This window comes from Tamandua tetradactyla, chromosome 11 (genome assembly GCF_023851605.1).
Source record: "Tamandua tetradactyla isolate mTamTet1 chromosome 11, mTamTet1.pri, whole genome shotgun sequence".
In the NCBI taxonomy this organism is placed as follows: Eukaryota; Metazoa; Chordata; class Mammalia; order Pilosa; family Myrmecophagidae; genus Tamandua; species Tamandua tetradactyla.
The window spans coordinates 74,185,508-74,208,962 of NC_135337.1; the positions used below are offsets into that span (position 1 = coordinate 74,185,508).

General features: G+C 42.9%; 2 long non-coding RNA genes across 8 annotated transcripts in view; one reads left to right on the forward strand and one right to left on the reverse strand.

Annotated features, from left to right (window-relative positions):
* Positions 1–20,409, reverse strand: part of LOC143650291 (uncharacterized) — a 32,684-nt gene extending 12,275 nt beyond the window's left edge. For 2 of the 7 annotated variants that reach the window (XR_013159504.1, XR_013159499.1), the window contains exon 1: positions 799–20,409. This is a non-coding gene — a long non-coding RNA (uncharacterized LOC143650291). The remainder of the gene's footprint in view (positions 1–798) is intronic. The other 5 variants (XR_013159502.1, XR_013159500.1, XR_013159503.1 and 2 more) reach the window with 5 other exon arrangements.
* Positions 1,251–11,654, forward strand: LOC143650293 (uncharacterized). The gene is made up of 6 exons (XR_013159506.1): positions 1,251–1,270; positions 1,826–1,907; positions 2,005–2,201; positions 3,852–3,954; positions 5,845–5,956; positions 9,466–11,654. It is a non-coding gene; the product is annotated as an uncharacterized LOC143650293 (long non-coding RNA).
* Positions 20,410–23,455: the final 3,046 nt, after the last annotated feature.

Sequence of the window (23,455 nt, forward strand, 5' to 3'; positions counted from 1 at the left end):
TCGCACCTAGTTTCCACGAGACAAAGGGAGCTCCAGATGCTAACCCAGAAAGGAACGTGATCAGGTACTTCACTCGACAACAGGTTATTGCTTTCAGGGCAAAGAGTTCTTAGCTCTAAAGGAATACTTCATGTGGGGTGTAGTGGCAGGGGACTGGGGGTGCGGGTGGGGGATCATCTCAGCACAGCAATGCCCTGGCTTTACTCTTTCCCAAGAAGCAAACTTTATCCTTCAGTAGGAACACCTGCTTCCTATGGTGGGCTATCATCAGGGCAGCTCCAGTTAAGACTTACACTCATGTACAGAACGTAGCAGGACCCATGAGCTGCCCCCAAGGCCCTGATGCCCGGGGTTTATCTACAACCTTGTATTTTCCAACTTCATTCTCCCCCTCCATGTCTATAACCTGGCCACTCCGGCCACCCCAGGATGCAGTGGCAGATCACATCAAGCCTGTGTTTTCTCACTGCTCACTTGCCAGCAGCTCCCTTCCCACAGAGTTCCAAGCCCAGGGTGAAGTGAACCTAAATCCTGCCTTAGCATACACATCTTCCCATGCTTGAGCCCCAAATGCAAGGTAGAGTCTCTACTTTTCAATGCCAACTCCACTCCTTCAGCCTCAGCAGAAGCCCTGAGCAAGACCATGGCTTCGCAATGGACACCCTAATACACCAGGGTTCCTTCTGGTCAGGAGGTAGCAGGAAACATACATCTGCTTCTTCCTTCCCCAGCAAGCAGACGCACTCCAGCTCCTCAGTAACAAGGACACAGGCCGTCACGGATAAGGGGTCACCTTACCCAACTCACTCAGGTCCAATTCAGATCGGCCTCGGTCCTTCCAAGACTTCATTCCAATTATCGTCTCCTATGGTCTCACTGGCCCATTTCCAACTAACAGCGCAGTCACCAAGATGCTGTACAAACAAAGAACTGCGTTTTTACTAAGTCCAACTATAGAGTATTGAACAACCTGTCATCAAAACCTCTGCCAAGAGGGCTGTGGAGACTGAAGGCCAGACTCAGCAGGTTGCCCAGAGCTAATCAGCAGACAAGCACCTTCAGAAGGGCCAGCCTTATCTGTCTGTGGAAACCTACTTTTGGCTTCTTTATGGGGTGCTGCCTCATAAAGCACCCTGGGGATCACCAAAGTGGTCACCCAGGAAACCATAATGGGGTTTGTTTACATGGATGGTGATGGGGGAGGAGAATGGCAGAGGAGGAGGAGGAGGTGGGGTAGGGGCAGTGGGGGTGGAAGAGTGTTGCTCAGAGGGTGAGGGTGTGCAGCGCCTGGCCAGGCCTAGGACAGGGGGAGGGGTCTATGACTGTTGGGAGGGGTGGCCTGGATGGAGGCTGACTGCTATCCCCATGACCAATCCCTACCCTTCCAGTAGTCACCTTCCTCTCAGATTCAGGATGCAAGGCCAGATGAGTGGTGCTGGTGGCGAGGGGGGTGGGGGGGGGGGTGTTGAGTTCACCAGGAACAGGAGAGAGGATACCGGGAATCCCTCACTCTCCCTCCCTCCTCAGGGGTGTGGGTGACACCCACCCTTGGCCACCCAGGATGCTCCACTGCTCACAGCTCTAGACCTCAACCTGTGTCACCCCCAAAGTGGCAGGGGCCCTTCCCTCAGGGGCGTCCGCCCTTAGGTTTGCTTCCCTTCTGAATATTCTTTTCTCAGCCAGCTCCTGCCCTTTAATTCTTCTGAGTACTCTAAAGAAGCAGGACTTCCTGTCCTGGCTCTCCAAAGCCTCTCTCACCATCTGAATGATTCCCTGAGATTTCCACTGACCTCTTTTTTCCTCACCAATGGCTCTCTTTGCACAGCATCACACCTGGGATGGAGAGCCCGGCACAGGAACCAGGACTGCACAGAAACCGCAACTGGTGCAGGCCAGCAGGAGGAAGGGTACCTGGCTGGGAGAGGCACAGTGGGCCATGGGAGTGGGCAGGGCCAGGATCTAATATACAGAAGCCATGTACTACTTGTACAATAAAAACCATAGGGTGGTGCGACACTGACTCAGTGGCAGACCTCTCCTCCCATACCTGAGACCCCAGTTTGATTCCCAGTGCCTGCCCAAGCGAAAAAAGAGAACAGAATTGTAAAACACTGCCGGCAGCAATTAAGGGAAACTTAAAGACAGAGATCACTGTGCTCCTGCCTTGGAGGACTCTACATTATTGAGACACTCTAACTGAGGTGAACCTTTCCCTGTGCTTGAGCCCTAAACCCAAAGTTGAAACTTTGGTTTCTGATTACAGCACAGCTCCTTTAGCCAGAACTGATGCTCTGAATGTGACTGTGCCTTTGAAATGTACACCCTAATACACCATGATTCTTCTGGTCAGGAAGTAGTGGGAGAAATGTATCTGCTTCTTTCTTCCCCACAAGGCAGACAAACTCTAGCTCCTCAGTAACAAGGACAGAGGGAGCCACAGTTTAGGGGACCACCTTACCCAAATACATCTTCAGCCCTTCCAGTCCAACTCACATCTCCTGTTCCTTGCAAGACTTTGTACCTCTGGTCTCACTGGCCCATTACCAACTAAATAAGAGCATAATCACCAAGATGCTCTATAAACAAGGGTTCTTTTTACTAAATGCATTTATAAAGCAATGATGTCTAATCAATTTCTCTGCCAACAGGGCCAGGGAAATTGAAATGCCAGTCACCCAGTACTGCCCTTCTGGTTTCTCTCTCTTATTTTTATCTTCCAATCTGAGCTCCAGGTCTTTATTGGTTGAGCCAGTGAATAACTGCAGTGTCACACCTGGGCCTCCACTCTGGTCTGCCTCTTCTATGGTCTCCTGGCCCTGGTCTGTGCATTAGCTCCACCTCCCCCACATCATCTACCTGTCATCCTCATACTCCAGCCTCCCTGTCCATCATGGTCCCCACAGCCTCACATGCATGTGAGGGAAAGGTTACGCTCTCTTTAGCCCCAAGAATAGTCGTGGCCCTCTTCGGCCACACGCACCATTCCAGCGTACCCACCATCTTGTGTAACCACCACTCACCATCAACCACCATCAACATCAGCATTTTGTGGGAGATGCCAAGCCTGGGGCCCATATTCCCACATGCTATTCATGGAAGAATTGCTGAGGACTAAAATGATGGGATGACAGATGCAAGGTCCTCTACTACATGTTCCTTTCTCCCTTACTTCTACATAAAAAGCACATGGGGAAGAAAACCATAGTCTTACCTTCCCTTCTTCCTTGATTGGCACATCCAAATATAAGGGGTTTGGTGGAATCTGCAAAGGCAGCTGGTATCCAGGCAGAGAGTAGAGCTAAGCCTGTGTGCACACGTTGAGGAGGGGTGGTTTATATCGATACCACGTCACAGGATTGTTCTTCCACACAGTCACCTGGTGTACATGCGCAAAGTTGCAGGTTCTGTGCACCTTCTGCACTGCCAAATGCCCACCTAATTTCAGCTTTGTTGCCTGGGCTCCTGGCAAGGAAGCTCAGATACCTGGGCCTGGAAGGCCACCTGGGTGTCCTGTAATTGCTGCTTCATCCTGAAGGAAGTGCGCATGTGAACTGTTTTAACTGCATATACAGAAGTTGTTTTATTGCCTGAGCTTCTCAAGGAAAAACCATGAAATGGGTTTGCTTAAACAATGGCAATCAATTTGCTGACTGATTTTAGGCAAAAGAAAGTCCAAATCAAACTATCATCAAGGCAATATTTCCTTCCCAAAGACTGGTATTCTGGGTTTGGCTGTTGGTGATCCTATGTGACTCGGCAACATGGCAATTCATACATGGTGATGCCTACTAGTCTCCCCATTCTCTTCCATTGCTATTCATCTTCTTGTTTTTTGTGCCTTTCTCTATCAGTCTGAATTTCAGTCCGCTTCTGAAGATCTCCAGAAATAGGTTTCAGAACCATCCTGATTGCCCTGGGCCACATCTTCTGATCTGAAGCAGGTTCATCCAAACAGTGAGTTCACAACCAGAGGTCTGGATTAAATTTCAGTACATTTTCCTTGGGTACACACAGCTTCAAACCATCATTCAGATCAAGTGGGCAAGAGATTCCTAATAGACTGTGATCCCAGAGCAGCTCATATGGGGTAGTGCATTTTCTTGTGGAAACAGGAGGAAGGTTGTCACAGTGTTTAGTGAGCATGAAGGGTTGGGACAGGGAGACTATGGGGTAGTAGAGGAGCACAGGCAAGGGACTGTCCCTAGACTGGGTTGGGAGAGTGCTCTATTTGATGTGGGCTGCAAATTGAAAACAGTCTTCTGGATTCCAGCATTGGGGTGCCCTGTGAATCATCATTCTGAGTTGAGATTCAAAGTTTTATTCGAGGATATATTTCAACCTCTTCATCCACAATTTATTTTATCAAGCAGGGCTCCAACCAGTTTTACAGGTACAGATAAGAATGGCAAAGATGTAAGTAGGCTGGCAGTAGGGTATTTTCCTCAGCTTCTCTCTCTTGCCCCAGTTCCCAGGCCTGATGGTGGCTTGTTTTGGCCTGGCTACTGCTGGGCCCCCATATTCTCCTCTCACTGTCACTGTCTTACACCAGGTACTCACTTTGCAAGCTGGGGATAGGGCCACAGATCTTTATCTGCTCCCTGCACATGGTTACTGCAATACAATGAAAAACTTGGCGGCCCTTTGTCCTCAGTGCTTGGGAAGGAATCACTGAATGTTAGGAATTCCCTGTGGTGAGAGCATCTTTTGGTCATCTTCTTGAAATGCTACAAGACAACGTGGAGGTGCCAGCCACACCAGAAGTGTTAAGGTGGGAACTGTCCCCACCAGAAACACCAACCAAGAGAATCAATGGTGGGAACTTTGAGGCCTAGTATATCTGTTCCAAATCTGGGAATCCCTGGGAGGAGAGGGCTACAGAGTAAGCTCAACCGTGTGGGCATGGATTCCATCAATTGGGCCTACCTAAGTAGACCCCATATAACTTGGGATACTTGAAGCTCTGATGAGCTTCCATGACTGGAAAGGTGCACAACTACATGCCTGCTGTGTGAGGATGACAGGTTTTGACTCAATAGGGAGAGGACATGGAAGCTTGGTGTGAGAACCATACAGACCTCACCTGCTTTTTTTATTGGCTTTTCAGTTATCATAAAACACAATCATAAGTGTATCACTATCAGTGAGTCCTCAGATTCATTCCAGTGATTGATCAAATTTGAGGGGGTGGCAGGAACCCCTGAATTCGTAGCTACCTGGTTAGAAATTTGAATGGCCTGGGTCCTCAAACTTGGAGATGGCACCTCAAAGGTAATTTCGTAGAGGATTTTTCTGAACCTGTGGGTTCTGGCCTGACTCCAGAGAGAGTCAGGATTGAATTGATTGTGGTATAGCAGTATCGCTAAGGGAGAGATGGGCTTCTCAGGTCAAAAGTGGGCTGGGACTTCGAGACAGGCCCTGAGGTGGTGTGAGGGAGGATATTATAGGATGGGGACTAAGTGGAGGCTGGCTCCCCACTCTGTTTTCAGAACCCACTCCTCAAAATACAGCTGCCTTCACCAGCAGGCCAATGAGGGCTGGTGTGTTTTACACCAGGCAGGCCCTTCCCTTGGGGGATAAGAGCTTAGGATGCCTGCCCAACTAGATCCTGAAGAAGCAGAACTCTGGGATATCTTTATCATGACCTGGAACCCCTCCTGCTTACCCTCATCACTCTCTGCACTGGTACTGCCCCCTAACCAGGCCCTTTCCACAGGCTCAGCCCCCATAGTACACTCACCTGCTTTTCCCCAAACACTGAGCTAAGTCCTGGCAAGACTCAGTAATGGGAGTTCCTGGAATTAAACTGTTGTCTTCAGGCCCATCTCTCATCTTCTTTGTCTGCAGGATCTGTTGGCTCTTCTCATGTTAATATTTTACTTAGCTAAAGCAATTCTACTATAATGTTATAACAGAAGAAATAATCAGCTATATAAAATGCTGCTGAGGGATCAATAAGGTAAGGGCTAAAATTGGATTTGGCAAAGTCAGTTGTGATTAACAAGAGGAGTTTTGAAACATAGAGGTGTAAAGAGAAACTTTATGGAGTTGACAGAAGGAACTACAGATTATAAGTTTAGATAAATCTTTTCTCAGGAGGCAAAGGAAAGAGAAAATAATGGAAGGGGAATGTGGGACCTAGAAAGTTTTGCTTGCTTATTTTTAAGATGGGTGAACCCACTATATCTGAAGTTAATGTAAGTGCTTAGATACAGGGTAAAAAAACTGAAGCAGGTGCAAGTAATCCCAGAGGACCAAACTGCAGCTGAGGACCATGGTGGTCAGTGCTTCAGCTGCATCAGGGTCAGGTTCAGGACCATCACCAGTGTAGGAAAAGTGCCAGAAATTGAAAAGAGGGTCAAAAATCATGAAATGTTAGTGTAGCATCAATAAGAAAGGCTTCAAGGACTTCCAGTAAGATGGAGGAATAGGATAGGCTGAGTTCACCCCTGCTCCATAGTACAACTAGAAAAGTGACAAAAAAACAACCAAGATGGTAGTTTCAAGAGATGAGTGAACCAAGTAGGGACACCTACATTATGAAGGAAGACCTGGATTAAAAAGCAGGAAAATTAACACTGAGAGGACGAGGTGAGTTTACACATTCATGATCACACATGAGTGAACTAAAACACACTGGACAGACTGGGTACTGAAGGAGAGACCTGCTAATGCACTCCCACCTCCAGTGTCAGCTTGAGAGCTCTTCCACCTTACCTCCACTGCCAGGAATTCCCAAGGGGAACCTGGAATCTAGCAGACTTCATATACCTATGTAGTAAGCAGAGGGTCTAACCGCCTGACCCCTGACGCAGGCTACAGTGGTTTTGGCTGAGACCAAACCACTCAGGTGTAGGGGATTACAGAGACCTGGGTAGACCTGATAATTGGCTGATGTAAAAGAATCTGTGAGATCTGCTGTTACAATCCTTGCTCTATGGACTCCTGGGGTGTTCAAGGAGTGCAATGGGGGGTACTGGCCAAGGCAGGATGATGCAGTGAGATGCATGCACCACACTGCCAGACATACCTGTGTTTGGAGCACTCGTATCATGCACTGTGGTGAGGCAGAGACAAGGGAGTGAGATAGGCCACAACACCAGGCACTTCCAGGATAACTGTGGGCAAAGGCAGTTGAAATACCAAGTCTCACAGTCCAAGGGTCATTCCACCTGGATACTTGGGGAACACCAGGCCCATCATGCTCACAAGTGGATTCTCTGCAGATGTGCATACCACCCAACCCCAAGCCAAGAGACCGGCAGTTTTCAACATGAACAGAGATCAGTGGCTCTGACTGGCTTTTCACCTGGTTTGTTCCTAGCCCATCTGGCTGACTTAGTTGGGACAAGTCAGGCCAGAGGGGAAGCAAAGGCCCAAGACCACCATCTTCTGGGAAGACGTGGAAAGGAAAGTGTAACCTGGCAAACAGCATTGCTGCATAGCTTTTAACAGATCATCAATTAGACAGAAGGCATGGGGGATAAAAATTCCACGCTATGGCCAAGAGTCAACAAGAAGACATCAACAGTACCACAGCAATAACAGGGGCAATTTATTGGGGTAGAGGTACAAGTTATAAGGGATAGTTTTGATTTGAAATTTCATGACTTTCTGTGACAGTTCTCGTCTCTACTGGGCAATGAAAATTGCCTAAAATTTAGAGCACTGCTGACTGTACAATCAAGTGAGGATTATGTTAAGTTGCAGTGTTTATTTTGGACATTATTCATGATGTCCAATAAATGGAGGGATCTGAAGGGTACAATGACTGAGAAACATTTGACTGATAACATTGACTGATACATTTACATCATGGTATACAGTACACCTACAAAGAAGAAGTGTACTGAGAGGTATGAAACGATCTGAATAAACCTTGGGGACAATGTATTGTGCAAAATAATCCAGAAACAAAAGCATAAATAAGCTAAGGCCTCTTTCAGAAAATACTTATAAGAAAATCAGAGCCTGCATTGTAAACCCTTATAGAAGTCATATGCAGTCTGAGGTTGTAAGTGTATTTGTAGATTCTGAGACACTGAGGTATATATTCATCAGCAGGAATTCCCTACAACTTAAGAGTAACTCTGGACACCTAACACACAGAAATGGAATGGTGTGCCATGAAACTTAGTATATGTACATTCAGTAACAGTTGAAGTAACCAAAAAAGAGCTCAGACCTAAATTAGAAAAAAACAAAACAAAAACCAAAGCCTATCTGGCTGGGACCAAAGTAAATCAAATATATATACAAAAATAGTATATATACTCTAGACCTGCCCTACTGTAGGAGACCAAAGACAAAAGAGTCTTATTATGTCTAGAACCTAAATCTTCTGCAAAACACAATGTTAATCTACTTGTCTACATATCCCATTAAAAAAACCCAAGTTGCTAGTGTCCAGAATGGGAATGAGGCCTTAAATAATTATGAATAACTTAGTATTTACTGGGACATCTCAAACTATCGTGGGCTGGTAATTAAAAAGTATTGTGAGAGTCCTTTGAGGAGGTGATGGAGAAAAACAAAGGAACTACTAAACTTTCCCATCTGGAAAACAAGCTACCCTATTAACCATTAGAAACACCCAAGAAAATATGCTGAGCCCTTGATTTTCAGGCTTGTTCTTATCAAGCTTATTTTTTCTGGAGTCCCTTGACAAGGTCAGAGTTGATTTTTCTTTTTATGGCAGGGTCACATTTCGTTATTTTTCCACGTGAGTATACTGTTATTGCAGCACCATTTGTCGAATTTTTCATTTTGTTTATGCTTTCTCTATTTGTTTGTTTTGCATGTTTGTTCATTTTGGGGGAATGTGCATGGACCAGGAACTGAACCCAGGTCTCCCGCATGGCAGGTGACAATTCAACCACTGAACTACACCTGCACCCCCTCAAATTTATTTATGTAGTGGAGAAGTTAAGACCACCTGTAATAATGCCTAAGACTTGCTTCCAGGAAACCTCTACATTGCTCAGATTGGCCTGCCTCTCTCTAGTCCAACTCTGCAAAGAGAATCATTACCCTCTCCCCACATGCAAAAAGTGACATTCAGGGTGAAAGTCTCCCTGACAAGATGGGGCATGATTCCTTGGGATGACACTGGCACCAGAACCATGGGATTGACAATGCCTTCCTGACCAAAAGGGGGGAAAGCAGTGTAATAAAATAAGACATCAGTGGCAAAGAACGATCAAATAAAATTGAGAGATTATTCTGGAGGCTACTCTTATGCAAGATTCTTTTAAATAATGCTAACTTAGCAGGCCATGGTGGCTCAGTGGTAGAGTTCTCGCCTGCCAAGCCAGAGACCCAGGTTTGATTTCCAGTGCCTACCCATACAAAAAGTAACTGTATGGTATACTAAACCCCAACCAATGTCATTCCTCTTAACTCATAAAAACATGTAGGGCTCCAACTGAGACTCTAAAAAGTTTTCATACACTAATTTTGCTTTTCTAGAACCTAGAAGGATTACTGAGCCAGATAAATCCTGAATCCTAGAGGGGCAAGCCTCTCTGAGATTATCAACTAACTAATTATACCCCACTATCATCATCCAGCATGAGACCATATTCCCAAACTCAGGGAACAGGAGGATCCCACCTAGAGCAGAGAAGGAAGCATGGAGAGACTACCATGGCTAAAGATTCCACTCAGGATATGACCAGAGAGCACCACATAAGTGATGATGAGTGTTACCCCATCAAGGTCATTGCCTAGTTTGACTCCATGGGACAGAGAGCCCTGGAGCTGTCCTTCAAGAAGGGGTCATTCCTGCTGCTTTATCAGTGGGTTTCCAATGACTAGTCGGAAGATCAACACAATGGCATTGATGGATCCATTCACTACCAGGACACCACGATCCAAGATACTGGGAGTCCAGCCCAAAGTCTGAGACTGAGGTCATTTCTGAACCAACTGAAGAAAAGGTGACAGAGCAGGGGCAAGCAGTCCCAGCGGTGAGAAGATAGCTAATGTTTATCTTGCAAACATCAATGAAGCCCCAGCTGAACCAGCCTGACATTTGGCATGTGTTCATTGTTGCTGAAAGGCAGAGAGGGCTGAAAAAGTTTCTTCAGATGTTCCCAGTAGGTCCAGCCCTTCAGCTGGCTGCCCTCGTGCTGTGGAGGTACTCTTCGAGGAGACCATGGCTATAGGGACAGACACCATGGACAGCTTCACCAGGGCCACCTGAACACACTGGGGCATCAGAGTTTGCATTTACCCTGGCACTTGCAGCTGGGAGTTGGAGGCCCAGGTGACCTGGACAACCTACAAGTTGGCAACTGTGGTGTCTGTGAGCAAGGCTCCAGACCTGGGACTTTGGGACACTTGTGCCAACAAAGACTACACTGGGCTTCCACTGACGTCAGGTCGGTGATGACCACTGCTGAGGTTGTCGTAGAAGTGGTGAAATGAAAACCAAAAGTCACGGTTATGGACACAGAGATTGGGCATGGTGGGGGCTTGGGACAACAGCACTGGCAGGAGATCCTTTGGATGTGGTTAAACCTTCAGGCACCACTGGCAAGGTAAGATGCTTGTTAAAAGACTGGAAGTTGATACCAGGGATGCCAAATATTATGACACTTCCCTTCATTGTACCCACTGTAGTGCTTGTACGAATAATTAAGGTTTTAATGGCTCCTGCCAGGACTGCTCACTGCAGGCTTCAACTCTGGTTATGGCTGGTCAGTCTGGGCCTGACTCTGGGATTGCAGCTGAGGCTGGGGCACAGGCTGGTCCTGGACCTCAGCAACAGACATTAAGCCCTGCAACCTGCTGGGGCTCTGACAGTGGGTGTGGCGGTGAAAAATTTGTGGTGGCTGTTGGTGCTGCTGCTAGGGATGTGGTGGTACTGCAGTCTGCTGGATTTTCTGCTGGTCAGCCAATGCCCTTTTCTCCTGCACAATTTGTTCTGCACAAACAATCTGATTAGGAGCAATTTTATTAGGAGGCACTCGCTTGACATAGTTGATTCCATTTTCTGCCAACGTGGTGCCATGCTTGGGATTTTTCTCAAAGAGAATCACATGAAGCAGAGGTTTTACTACTGAGATTCTCTTTCTAACAATCAATTTCATTAACTCAAAGTGGTATGTGTACAGCTGGGCATATGTGGTGTTCTCATCCTAGGACCAGACCTGACTTGTATGGAGAGGATTAATGTTTTTATTTTCTTCCTTCCCTGTGAATGTTGATGTTTCCATAGTAATGCCGCTGTTTGGAAAAGGGGTAAATTCAGCTGTAGGAGATAATTATTTCTAAGGTCCCTATTAGGTCCATCTGCAGGTGACACAATTGTCAAGTTTAGAGGAACTCCAGTAGCTCTCTTACAGGCTGCAGGAGTGTCCAGTCTTCACTGATGACTCACTCAGGGATATCTTGACCAGATTTGGCTGCTGGTTTGGCAGAAGCTGGCCAAGATTTGGCAAACTGTGTTTACGGCTTCAACAGAACAGTCCTTTTCTGCTGCTTTCCTTATCTCTGCATTTTTAACATGCTTAGAGTGGCTCAGTCAAACAGTGATTGAGATGGAATGACTGCCTCCCCAGATGCTACTTCTTTATCCAACCTGTGGCTGAGGAGTCTGCCTTGTGCTGCTTACACTCTTTCTTCACATATATGGGAGGCTGTTTGGATTTGGGAATGGGAGGGGTCTTCTCTATGAGACCCATGACAGAGTCAAAAAGATGTCCTTGTCATGTGAGTGGATGGAGCCCACAGAGGCATAACTGCTGTCCACGTGCAGCTGCACAGACATGTTCCATTCGGTAGATGTAATGTCTGGGATACGTGAGAAGCCTTTCCTCTTCCACCAGCAGTGGGCCTCCCACTAATGAAAGAACACTGAGTTCCAGGATCCAGATTCTTTCACTAAAGTCATGACCCCACCCTTATTGCTTCTTTACCTTACTCAGTGGAAGCCTAATGATCCCAGGTAATTCAAAACATAGTTTTCAATTGGTGTAAGCTGCTCTACAAAGTTGGCTCATAGGTGCAGGGCTCAGGGAACTGGCTACGGTCTTGCTTCCAGGGTGGTTGGCCCCTGCCTGGGACCCAGTCTCAATTGCCATGGGGCAAGATGGTCGGAGGTACAGATATGCAGGGGTGGACATGATCTGAAGGACAGTGTCTGAGAACTATAGAAGTTGGATCACAGTGAGCTTCTGCAGTACATTATGTGATGGGTAGAATTTGTTTTCCCATGAAACTGCAACATCATAGGTGTTTCTGGCTGAGCAACTCAGTTTTGTGTCCCTGCCACAAAGCCAACTGAGCATTTTCTGCTACCTTTCCACTATGCAGGTGAACGTAGGCCTGGGAGGTGAGTAACAGTCTGTGGCAGTACAATCTGCTGGGCAGTGTACGTGGGGGCCAAGCCCGAGGGAAAACTGGGGCCTGGGCCAAAAGATTCGCAGGCTGGTTTTCATGATGCTAATGATCAAGGGAGGACGGGGGGAAGTTCACAGTGTTGATGTGGCTGGGGCTGGCCAGAGGCTGCATGCCCACACTACACACAGTGAGGATCTGGGGTCCCAGATTGTGGATGGTCCCTTCTGAATACATGTGGGGCTGAGAGAGCTTCCTTTCTGTAGCTGGAAGGGGAGCTCCTGCATGCTGGAGATGAACCTGTACCCCTCCCCCCAGAATAATCTTGGCAATTCCCAATCACTCCTAAAACACAAAGTGCATGCTGCTGGATGGGCTCAAGCAAGCTATTCTGCTTCACAAGCATGCTGGCATCCAAAAATCTCCAGATAAAACTTTCACTGCAGAAGCCCAGTTGGGGGCCAGATGCACCTACTAGTATGTTATTCAGGGCCTGGCTACATGGAACTGTCCTTGGGACCTGTTAGGACAGCAGTGAATAGACTGGAATGTAGGAAGATTCCCATTCCTCAAAGTGCCTCCGGTCAACACTGAAGGGAAAGCCTGCAGATGTTGGACTGGGAAAGAGCAGAAAGGCCAACATCATCTGCTTGTATCCTGTAACCAAGGAACCAAAGTTCTAGAGCATGATGTTCACCTTTCACTCTACCACAAGGATCCTGTTCATCAGCTGCTGGATCTGGTGCCTGGGGGACTAGGGTATGAGGGAGAGGGTATCGCAGGGGACTTGGGCATATATGAATGGGACTGTGATGGCTCCTTGTCTTTGTGCCTGTGAAGGACCTGGACCACGGCATCTGATGCTGTCCATTCTGAGAGCCACTGTGATGGTACATGAACATCCCCCATTTTATCAAATTAAATCTCATCACAGGGTAATAGGCTGAGCTAGCTGTGTCTGGCTGGGAGAGGCAGACTGCAGCAGCATCAGTGCCTCAGACCTTTAGGAGTCAAGGATTGAAATTCTCAGCACCTTCCAAGGAATTTTATCACCTGACTGATCTCTCTTTCTAGCTATAAGACCTGCAAATACCTCACAGTATCTTGTTCTCCAGTAATCCCTAAATACATATTCCTTCATTTTATCCACATCTTTGCATGATATAACCTTTTAAACTACCATCCCCTCCACTTGTCCAACTCATTAGTCTTAATTCATAACTTCCTTTGTAAAATTCCAACCATTTCAAATCTCACCCCAATCCCACCCCAACCCCAACTCAACCCCCAATGTGCTAAGCCACACGCAGAATTAACTGTACCCTCTACCATGCTCATAATACTCCATGGCCCAGCTCAATTTTAATACTCACATGCTCTATTAATACAATTTGCTATTATTTCTATCTATCCCAAACTAGACTGAGTTCCTTTATCTTCTATATCTTTTTCTAATCTATCCATTCCTAGCAAGAATTTGGTACAAGGCTGAGAATAAATGAATATATCCCACTATCAAAGAATATACAGATTATATAAATTTCTTTCCAAAGACAAAGTCAGGACAACCTGGTGGAGTCCAGGTTTCAGAGAGAATTCAAAACTCTCATATTTAACACTTCTACCCCATTATCTTTGGTAAGTTAACCAGGCAGCTCTTTAGGGAGCAAGGGTATATAGATACACAAAGTATAGGCTAACACGCAAACAGACACACACATTATAAATACATGCATGTATAAATATATATATACACATATACATATACAATGCATATATATTTGCTTATAGATATTTCTAGGTAAACATTGTGTACATGTACACACAAAATGTACACATATATGTATTCTGTGAAACTGAAAAGATTATTTGGATAATAAGGCTTTCTGTTGGGTTTGACAGGGAAGGAAACTTTACATAGAAAAATAAAGATTTAACACCTTTTATCCTACCCTCAGAGTCCCTAAAACAGAGCTACTTCAATCTGAAGGTGGCAAAGCCTTGTCTCACACCTTGGACCTGATGCTAAATTCCAGACTAAAAGGAAAAGAGAAGACACAGAATAGGAGATAGCAGTAGAGAAAGAAAGATAAGAGAGCCACCACAAACCACATTATAAAGCAGTTAGTTGTGGCTTTCTTTGGCCTGCAACTAAAATTATGCACCCTCCTCTTCGTATCAAAAAGCAACTATGGGTATACAATGATAGTTCAGTGGGAGAATGCTCACCTGCCATGCAGGAAACCCAGGTCTGATTCCCAGCCAAAACCCTCCCCCCTCAAAAAAAAAATCAGCCAACGGTGAGGCAATAATGGGATACTCACATGGAAAACGAATGAAATATTTCCTTATGTCATGAGGGTGAGGTAAGACTAAAAAGTTGTATGACAAAAAACCAAAAATCCCCAAGCAAAAATCAATCTCATTACTTTCTGGAATCATAATTATTCAACAAACTTGTACTGTATGCCTAGTGTATTCTGAGCAGTATGCTGAGCAAAAGAAACAACAAGATGAAAGAAGACAAACCTTATTCCTCTGAAGTTTACAATCAACTGAGGAGATGAACAAATCAACCAACTAGCCCAGCCCACATGCCATTTGGGAAACACAGGTAAGATGCAAAGACTTTTACACAGGCAAGGATCTATCTACAAATCTTTCAAAAAATATGCCCTTGACAAAAAGAATCTATGTAAATATGGATAACCTGATTTAGAATTTGTAAAAACTTTGACTTACAATGACACTTTGAAGACCTTTTTAAATCCAATGACATAACAGTAAGTTACAGTCATCTACTGGAAAATTATAAAGTCACTAAAAATATTTTCAAAGACTACTTTCAGGAATTTAACAATACTTAGGAAAAAATGTTAACATTGAATACAAATTTAAGACTTTTTTTCTACATTTCATAATAAAAAAGATACTACTCAAAAAGTTTATTGTGCACTGAAAAGAGAAATAGACACATCTACCATAATTGTTGTAGACTTCAATATCCCACCCTCATCAATGGAATGAGCATCTAGGCTGAGGATCAATAAAGAAACAGAGAATTTGAATAATACAATAAATGCACTATACTTAATAGACATTTTATTTATAGAATATTACACCCCACAGGATCAGGATACACCTTTTTCTCAAATGCTCATGGATCATTCTCAAGGACAGACCACATGCTAGGTCACAAAGCACATCTAAATAAATTTAAAAAGACTGAAATCGCACAAAACACTTTCTCAGATCATAAGGGAATGAAGTTGGAAATCAAAAATAGGCAGAGTGCCAGAAAATTCACATATCTATGGAGGCTCAACAAAACACAAACAACCAATGGGTCAAGGAAGAAATTACAAGAGAAATCAGTAAATATCTCAAGGCAAATGAACATGAAAACACAGTATATTAAAATTTATGGACAGCAACAAAGGCACTGCTAAGAGGGAAATTTAATGCCATAAATGCCTATATGAAAAAAGAAGAAAGAGCAAAAATCAAGGAACTAACTGCCTACGTGGAAGAACTAGAGAAAGAACAGCAAGCTAACCTCAAAGCAAACAAAAGAAAAGAAATAATGAAGATTAGAGCAGAAATAAATGAAACTGAGAACATGAAAACAACCGAAAAATTCAACAAAATCAGAAGTTGGTTCTGTGAGAAAATCAATAAGATTGATGGACCCTTAGTGAGGTTGACAAAAATAAAAAGGGAGAGGATGAAAATAAATAAAATCAGAAATGGAAGAGGAGACATAACCACTGACCCCACAGAAAAATAAGGAAGTAATGTGAGGATACTATGAACAACTTTATGGTAATAAAATCCGCAATATAGATGAAATGGACCAGTTCCTAGAAAGGCATGAACAACCAACATTGACTCGAGAAGAAATAAATGACCTCAACAAACCAATCATTAAGTAAAGTAATTGAATCAGTTATTATGAAGCTCACCAAAAAGAAAATTCCAGGACAAGATGGCTTCATGTGAATTCTACCAAACATTCAAGAAAGAACTGTGCAAACTCTTCAAAAACTTGAACAGGAGGGAAAGCTACCTAACCCATTCTATGAAGCCAACATCAACCTCATACCAAAGACAGACAAAGATGCTACAAGAAAGAAAACGACAAGCCAATCTCTCTAAGGAACAGAGATGCATATATCCTCAACAAAATTCTTACAAATCAAATCAAATCCAGAAGCACATTAAAAGAATTATACACCATGACCAAATAGGATTCATCCCCGGTATGCAAGGATGGTTCAACATAAGAAAATCAATTGATGTAATACACCATATCAAAAAATCAATGCAAAAAAACCACATGATCATCTTGATTGATGCAGAAAAGGCATTTGACAAAATTCAACATGCTTTCTTGTTGAAAACACATCAAAGGATAGGATAGAAGGGAGCTTCCTCAACATGATAAAGGAATATATGAAAAACCCACAGCTAACATCGTTCTCAATGGAGAAAAACTGAAAACTTTCCCCCCAAGATCAGGAACAAGACAAGGATGTCCACTACCACTACTGTCATTGAACATTGTGTTGGAAGTTCTAGCCAGAGCAATTAGGCAAGAAAAAGAAATACAAGGCATCAAAATTGGAAAGGAAAAGTAAAACTTTCACTGTATGCACATGCTATATTACATATCAAAAACCTTGAAAAATCCACAGCAAAACTACTAGAGCTAATAAATGAGTACAGCAAAGTGGCAGCTAACAAGATCAACACTCAAAAATCTGTAGTGTTTCTATGCACAAGTAATGAACAATCTGAGGGGGAAATTAAGTTAAAAATTCCATTTACAATTGCAACCAAAAGAATAAAATATTTAGGAATAAATTTAACTAAAGAGACAAAAGACCTATACAAAGAAAACTACAAGAAATTGTCAAAGGAAATCACAGAAGACCTAAATAAATGGAAGAACCTACGATGTTCACGGATTGGAAGACTAAATATAGTTAAGATGTCAATTCTACCTAAATTGATTTACAGATTCAATGCAATACCAATTAAAAGCCCAAAAACTTACTTTTCAGGAATAGAAAAACTCAATAACCAAATCTGTCTGGAAGGGCAGGGTGCCCCGAATAGCTAAAAATATCCTGAGAAAGAAAAATGAAGTCAGAGGTCTCACACCTCCTGACTTTAAGGCCTATTAGGAAGCTACAGCGGTCAAAACAGCATGGTACTGGCATAAAGATAGATATACAGATCAATGGAATCAAATAGAGTGTTCAGATATAGACCCTCTCATCTATGGACAATTGATCTTTGATAAGGCAGTCAAAGCCAACTCGCCTGGAACAGAAAAGTCTCTTCAATAAATGGTGCCTAGGAAACTAGATATCCACATGCAAACAAATGAAAAGAGGATTCATATCTCACACCCCACACAAAAATTAACTCAAAATGGATCAAAGACCTAACATTAGATCTAAGACAATAAAACTTTCAGAAGAAAATGCAGGGAAATATCTTATCAATCTTGCAACAGGAGGTGGTTTCCTAGACTTTCTACCCAAAGCACGAACACTGAAGAAAGAAAAAGAAAGAAATGGGAACTCCTCAAAATTAAACACTTTTGTGCATCAAAGAACTTCATCAAGGAAGTAAAAAGACTGCCCACACAATAGGAGACAATATTTGCAAATGATTTATAAGATAAAGGTCTAGTATCCAGAATATGTAAAGAGATTGTTTAACTCAATGCAAAAAAGATAGACAACCCAATTACAAAATGGGCAAAAGATATGCACAGACACTTCTCAAAAGAGGAAAACACAAATGGTCAAAAGGCACATGCAAAGATGCTCAACTTCCCCGGCTATTAGGGAAATGCAAATCAAAACCTCAATGAGGTATCATCTCACACCCACCAGAATGGCCACTATCAATAAAACAGAAAACAACATGTGCTGGAGAAGATGTGGAGAAAGAGGCACACTTAGCCACTGTTGGTGGGAACGTCAAATGGTACAACTGCTGTGGAAGGCACTTTGGCAGTTCCTCAGGAAGCTAAGTATACAAGTGCCATATGACCCAGCAATACCACTGCTAGGTTATCTACTCAGAAGAACAAGGGCAAGGACACAGACATTTGCACACCAATGTTTATAGCAGCATTATTTACAATTGCCAAGAGATGGAAACAGCCAATGTGCCCATCAACAGATGAATGGCTAAACAAGTTATGGTATATACATATGATGGAATATTATACAGCTGTAAAACAGAATAAAGTTACAAAGTATGTAACAACATGGATGGACCTTGAGGAAATTATGCTGAGTGAGATTAGGCAGAAACAAAAGGACAAATACTGTATGGTCTCACTGATATGAACTGACATTAGTGAATGAACTTGGAGAATTTCAGTTGGTAACAGAGACCATCAGAAAATAGAAATAGGGTAGATATTGGATAATTGGAGCAGAAGGGATACAGATTGTACAACAGGACTGATTGTAAAAATTCAGAAGCAGATAGAACAATACCACCTAACTATAATGCAACAATGTCAGAACACTGAATGTGAGAATGATGGAGGAGGACTGGGGGCACAAATGAAATCAGAAGGAAAGATAGATTATAAAGACAGAGACGGACAACCTAGGAATGCCTAGAGTATATAATGATAGTGATTAATGTACAATTTTAAAAATGTTTTTACATGAGGAGGAACAAAGGAATGTCAATACTACAGGGTGCTGAAAATAGACGGTAATTAATATTTTAAAACTTTAACTTGTAAGACTAAAGCAAAAATGTCTATTTGGTGCAAAATTTATATTTTGCCTAGTGCATTTTCTAAAAAACTTATGTGGACAGCTTAATTGAACACCATAATACTTGGACACTTGAGTAGGGCATGAGATTTTGTAGGTTTGTCCAGAGTGATACCCCAATAAATCCCAGAGTGATTTGAACAGTGAATAACAAAGTATTTCCAAAGTTCCCTTGGGGGAATGATGAGAAAGGGGGAAGATTCAATGTCTCCAAGTGGAGAATTCTTGATATTCTCACAAGCAGTGGGAACAACCAAAGCAATAGGTTGAGACCCCAATTTGGGGGTTTGTTCATAAGAAACTTAACCCTGCAAAGGATAGGCTAAGCCTACTTAGAATCACCCCCAAGAGAACCCCTTCTGTTGCTCAGATGTGGCCTCTCTCAGCCAACACGAAAAGCAAACTCACTGCCCTCCCCCTCTCTACATGGGACATGACTCTCAGGGGTGTGGAACTTCCTGGTAATATGAGACAGAAATCCCAGAATGAGCTGAGACTCAGTATCAAGGGATTTAAATCTTCTCAACCAAAAGGGGGAAGAAAGAAATGAGATAAAATAAAATGTCAATGGTTGACAGATTCCAAACAGAGTCTAGAGATTATCCTGAAGGTTATTCTTACACATTAAATAGATATCACTTGTTTAGTTAGACGTAATAGAGAGGCTGGAGAGAACTGCCCAAAAATGTAGAGCTGTGCTCCAGTAGCCATGTTTCTTGGCTGTATGATTGTATGGATGATATAGCTTTCACAATGTGACTGCGTGGTTATGAAAATCTTGTGTCTGACGCTCCTTTTATCTAATCAACAGATGAGTAAAACATACAGATTAAAAATAAATAAATAATAGGGGGAACAAATGTTAAAATTTAGTACATTGAAACACTAGTGATCAATGAAAGAGAGGGGGGTAAGGGGTATGTTTTATGAATTTTTTTCTGTTTTCTTTTTTTTTTCTGAATTGATGCAAACATTCTAACAAATTATCATGATGATAAATATATAACTATGTGATGATATTGTGAGTTATCCATTATTGATTATATAACAAACATGGAATGATCGAATGGTAAGAGTGTTCATGTTTGGACTTCCAGGCCAAGATGGCGGCTTAGCAATGTGCATGTTTTAGTTCATCCTCCAGAACAACTACTAAATAACCAGAAACAATACAGAACAGCTCCTGGGGCCACATCAGTGACCGAACACACAGCGCACCCCAGTCTGGACCAGCTGGACCGGTTGTGAGCCCCCCCAGAACCCTGAGTTTCCAAAGCTGCACTGGCTGGTGCCCCTCCCCCACAGGCTGCTTCCCAGAGGGGAAAGGGAAGAGACTTTACCAGCAACAGGGGCTGAGCCCAACCAAACGCCAACTGTGGAATTAACTAACAAATTCTGACTACTAAAAACAGGCCCCTAGCTCAGGTGAAACTGGTCAAAGCGAAGGTCACTCATTTTTGCCCCGGTGCCAAGGGGGCAGGGCAGATGGAAAGCGAAAGAAAAAAAGAAACAGATGTTTTTGTGGCTGTGTTTCTACAGAGGCTTGACTGCCTCTGGATACAGCGGCAGGGCTTCTTCAGGCTGCAAATGCCCCAGGCATAGACAGAAACAAGCTCATTTGAGGGCTTGTCTGTAGCCTGTGCCTTCTCCAGGGGAGGGGTGAAGCCTAACTCAGGTGGAATCCCTACCTCAAGGAATTCAGACACCAAGGCTTGGTAATTTGAAGCCATTAAAACAAACCTAAAACCTCTCCTCTGTCTCCACCACACCCCCAGCCAAAGTTAAAGGTACTGCATCATCTTATGCTGGTGGGACCTGCAGGCAGACAAGCACCATATACTGGGCAGGATAAGAAAAACAGAGTCCAGAGACGTCACAGGAAAGTCTTTCAACCTACTGGGTCTCACCCTCAGGGTAAACGGGCGCAGGTGACTCTTTCCACCTGATAGGAGGCCAGTTTGGTCTGTGAAAATCCAGCTGGGGTCTATAATACCTACGTAGACTCTCCTCAGGGTGGGGGCAAAAAGGCACCATACTAGCAGGAAAAGAAACAAGAAAACAAGAACTGAAAAATTATCCTCTGCTAAACAAAACCTAAGCTAGAGGTCCAGAAAAAGCTGAACTGAATGTCAAAGAATAGACAGACAACAAATTCATCCAGCAAGAAAACACTAGGTAAAAGAAGTGAAAGTAATCTCCAGAATAAACTAATTAAGGTAATTAAATGCCTAGACACCAGCAAAAAATAACAAATCACACTAGGAAAATTGAAGATATGGCCCAGTCAAAGGAACAAACCAAAAATTCAAACTACATACAGGAGCTAAAACATTTAATTCAGAATTTACAAACAGATACGGAAAACCTCATCAAAAACCAAATCAATAAACTGAGGGAGGATATAAAGAAGGCAAGGAATGAACACAAAGAAGAAATCGAAAGACTGAAAATACACATCACAGAACTTATGGGAATGAAAGGTAGAAGAGATGAAAAAAACAATGGAAACCTACAATGGTAGATTTCGAGAGGCAGAACATAGGATTAGTGAAATGGAGGATGGAACATTTGAAATCCGACAAGAAAAAGAAAATATAGGGAAAAAATGGAAAAATATGAGCAGGGACTCAAGGAACTGAAGGACAATATGAAGCGCACAAATATACATGTTGTGGGTGTCCCAGAAGGAGAAGAGAAGGGAAAAGGAGGAGAAAAACTAATGGAGGAAATTATCACTGAAAATTTCCCAACTCTTATGAAAGACTTAAAATTAAAGATTCAAGAAGTGCACCGTACCCCAAAGAGAATAGATCCAAATAGACATACTCCAAGACATTTACTAATCAGAATGTCAGAGGTCAAAGAGAAAGAGAGAATCTTGAAAGCAGCAAGAAAAAAGCAATCCATCACATACAAGGGAAGCCCAATAAGACTATTGATTTCTCAGCAGAAACCATGGAGACAAGAAGACAGTGGGATGATATATTTAAATTATTAAAAGAGAAAAGCTGCCAACCAAGAATTCTATATCCAGCAAAATTGTCCTTCAAAAATAAGGGAAAAATTAAAACGTTTTCAGACAAAAAATCACTGAGAGAATTCGTGACCAAGAGACCAGCTCTGCAAGAAATACTAAAGGGATCACTAGAGACAGATACGAAGGCAGAAGAGAGAGGTGTGGAGAAGAGTGTAGAAAGGAAGACCATGAGTAAAGGTAAAAAGAAGGAAAATTAGAAGGACATATAAAAACCAAAAGGCAAAATGGTAGAGGAGGGTACTGCCTGGGCGTAATAACACTGAATGTTGATGGATTAAGCTTCCCAAATGGGGGACATGGATGGGCAGAATGGATTAGGGAACGGGAGCCATCTATATGCTGTCTCTACTCAAAGGACATGAGAGCAAAGACACAAACGGACATTTGCACACCAATGTTTATAGCAGCATTATTTATAATTACCAAGGGATGGAAACAGCCAAAATGTCCGTCAACAGACGGGTGGCTAAACAAACTGTGGTATATACATACAATGGAATATTATGCAGCTGTGAGACAGAATAAAGTTATGAAGTATGTAACAACATGGATGGACCTTAAGGACATTATGCTGAGTGAGATTAGCCAGAAACAAAAGGACAAATACTGTATGGTCTCACTGTTATGAACTGACATTAGTGAATAAACTTGGAGAATTTTGTTGGTAACAGAGACCATCAGGAGATAGAAATAGGGTAAGATATTGGGTAATTGGAGCTGAAGGGATATAGACTGTGCAACAGGACTGAATATAAAAACTCAGAAATAGCACAATATTACCTAACTGTAACACAATTATATTAAAACACTGAATGAAGCTGAATGTGAGAATGATAGAGGGAGGAGGGCTAGGGGTACAAATGAAATCAGAAAGAAAGATAGATGATAAAGATTGAGATGGTATAATCTAGGATTGCCTAGAGCGTATAATGACAGTGACTAAATGCACAACTTTAAAAAATGCTTTTGCATGAGGAAGAACAAAATATGTCATTACTGCAGGGTGCTGAAAATAGATAGTAATTAATATTTTAAAATTTCAACTTACGTGTGAGACTAAAGCAAAAAATGTTTGTTTATTACAAAATTTATATTTTGACTAGTGCATTTCCTAATATAACTTATGTAGATAGTTGGTTGAACAATGTAAGTACGTGGAACCTTGGGTAGGACATGAGATTTTGTTGGTTTGTCCAGAGTGATGACCCGATGAATCCCAGAGCAGTAAAGTATTTACAAAGTCCAATTTGGGGAATGGTGAGAACGG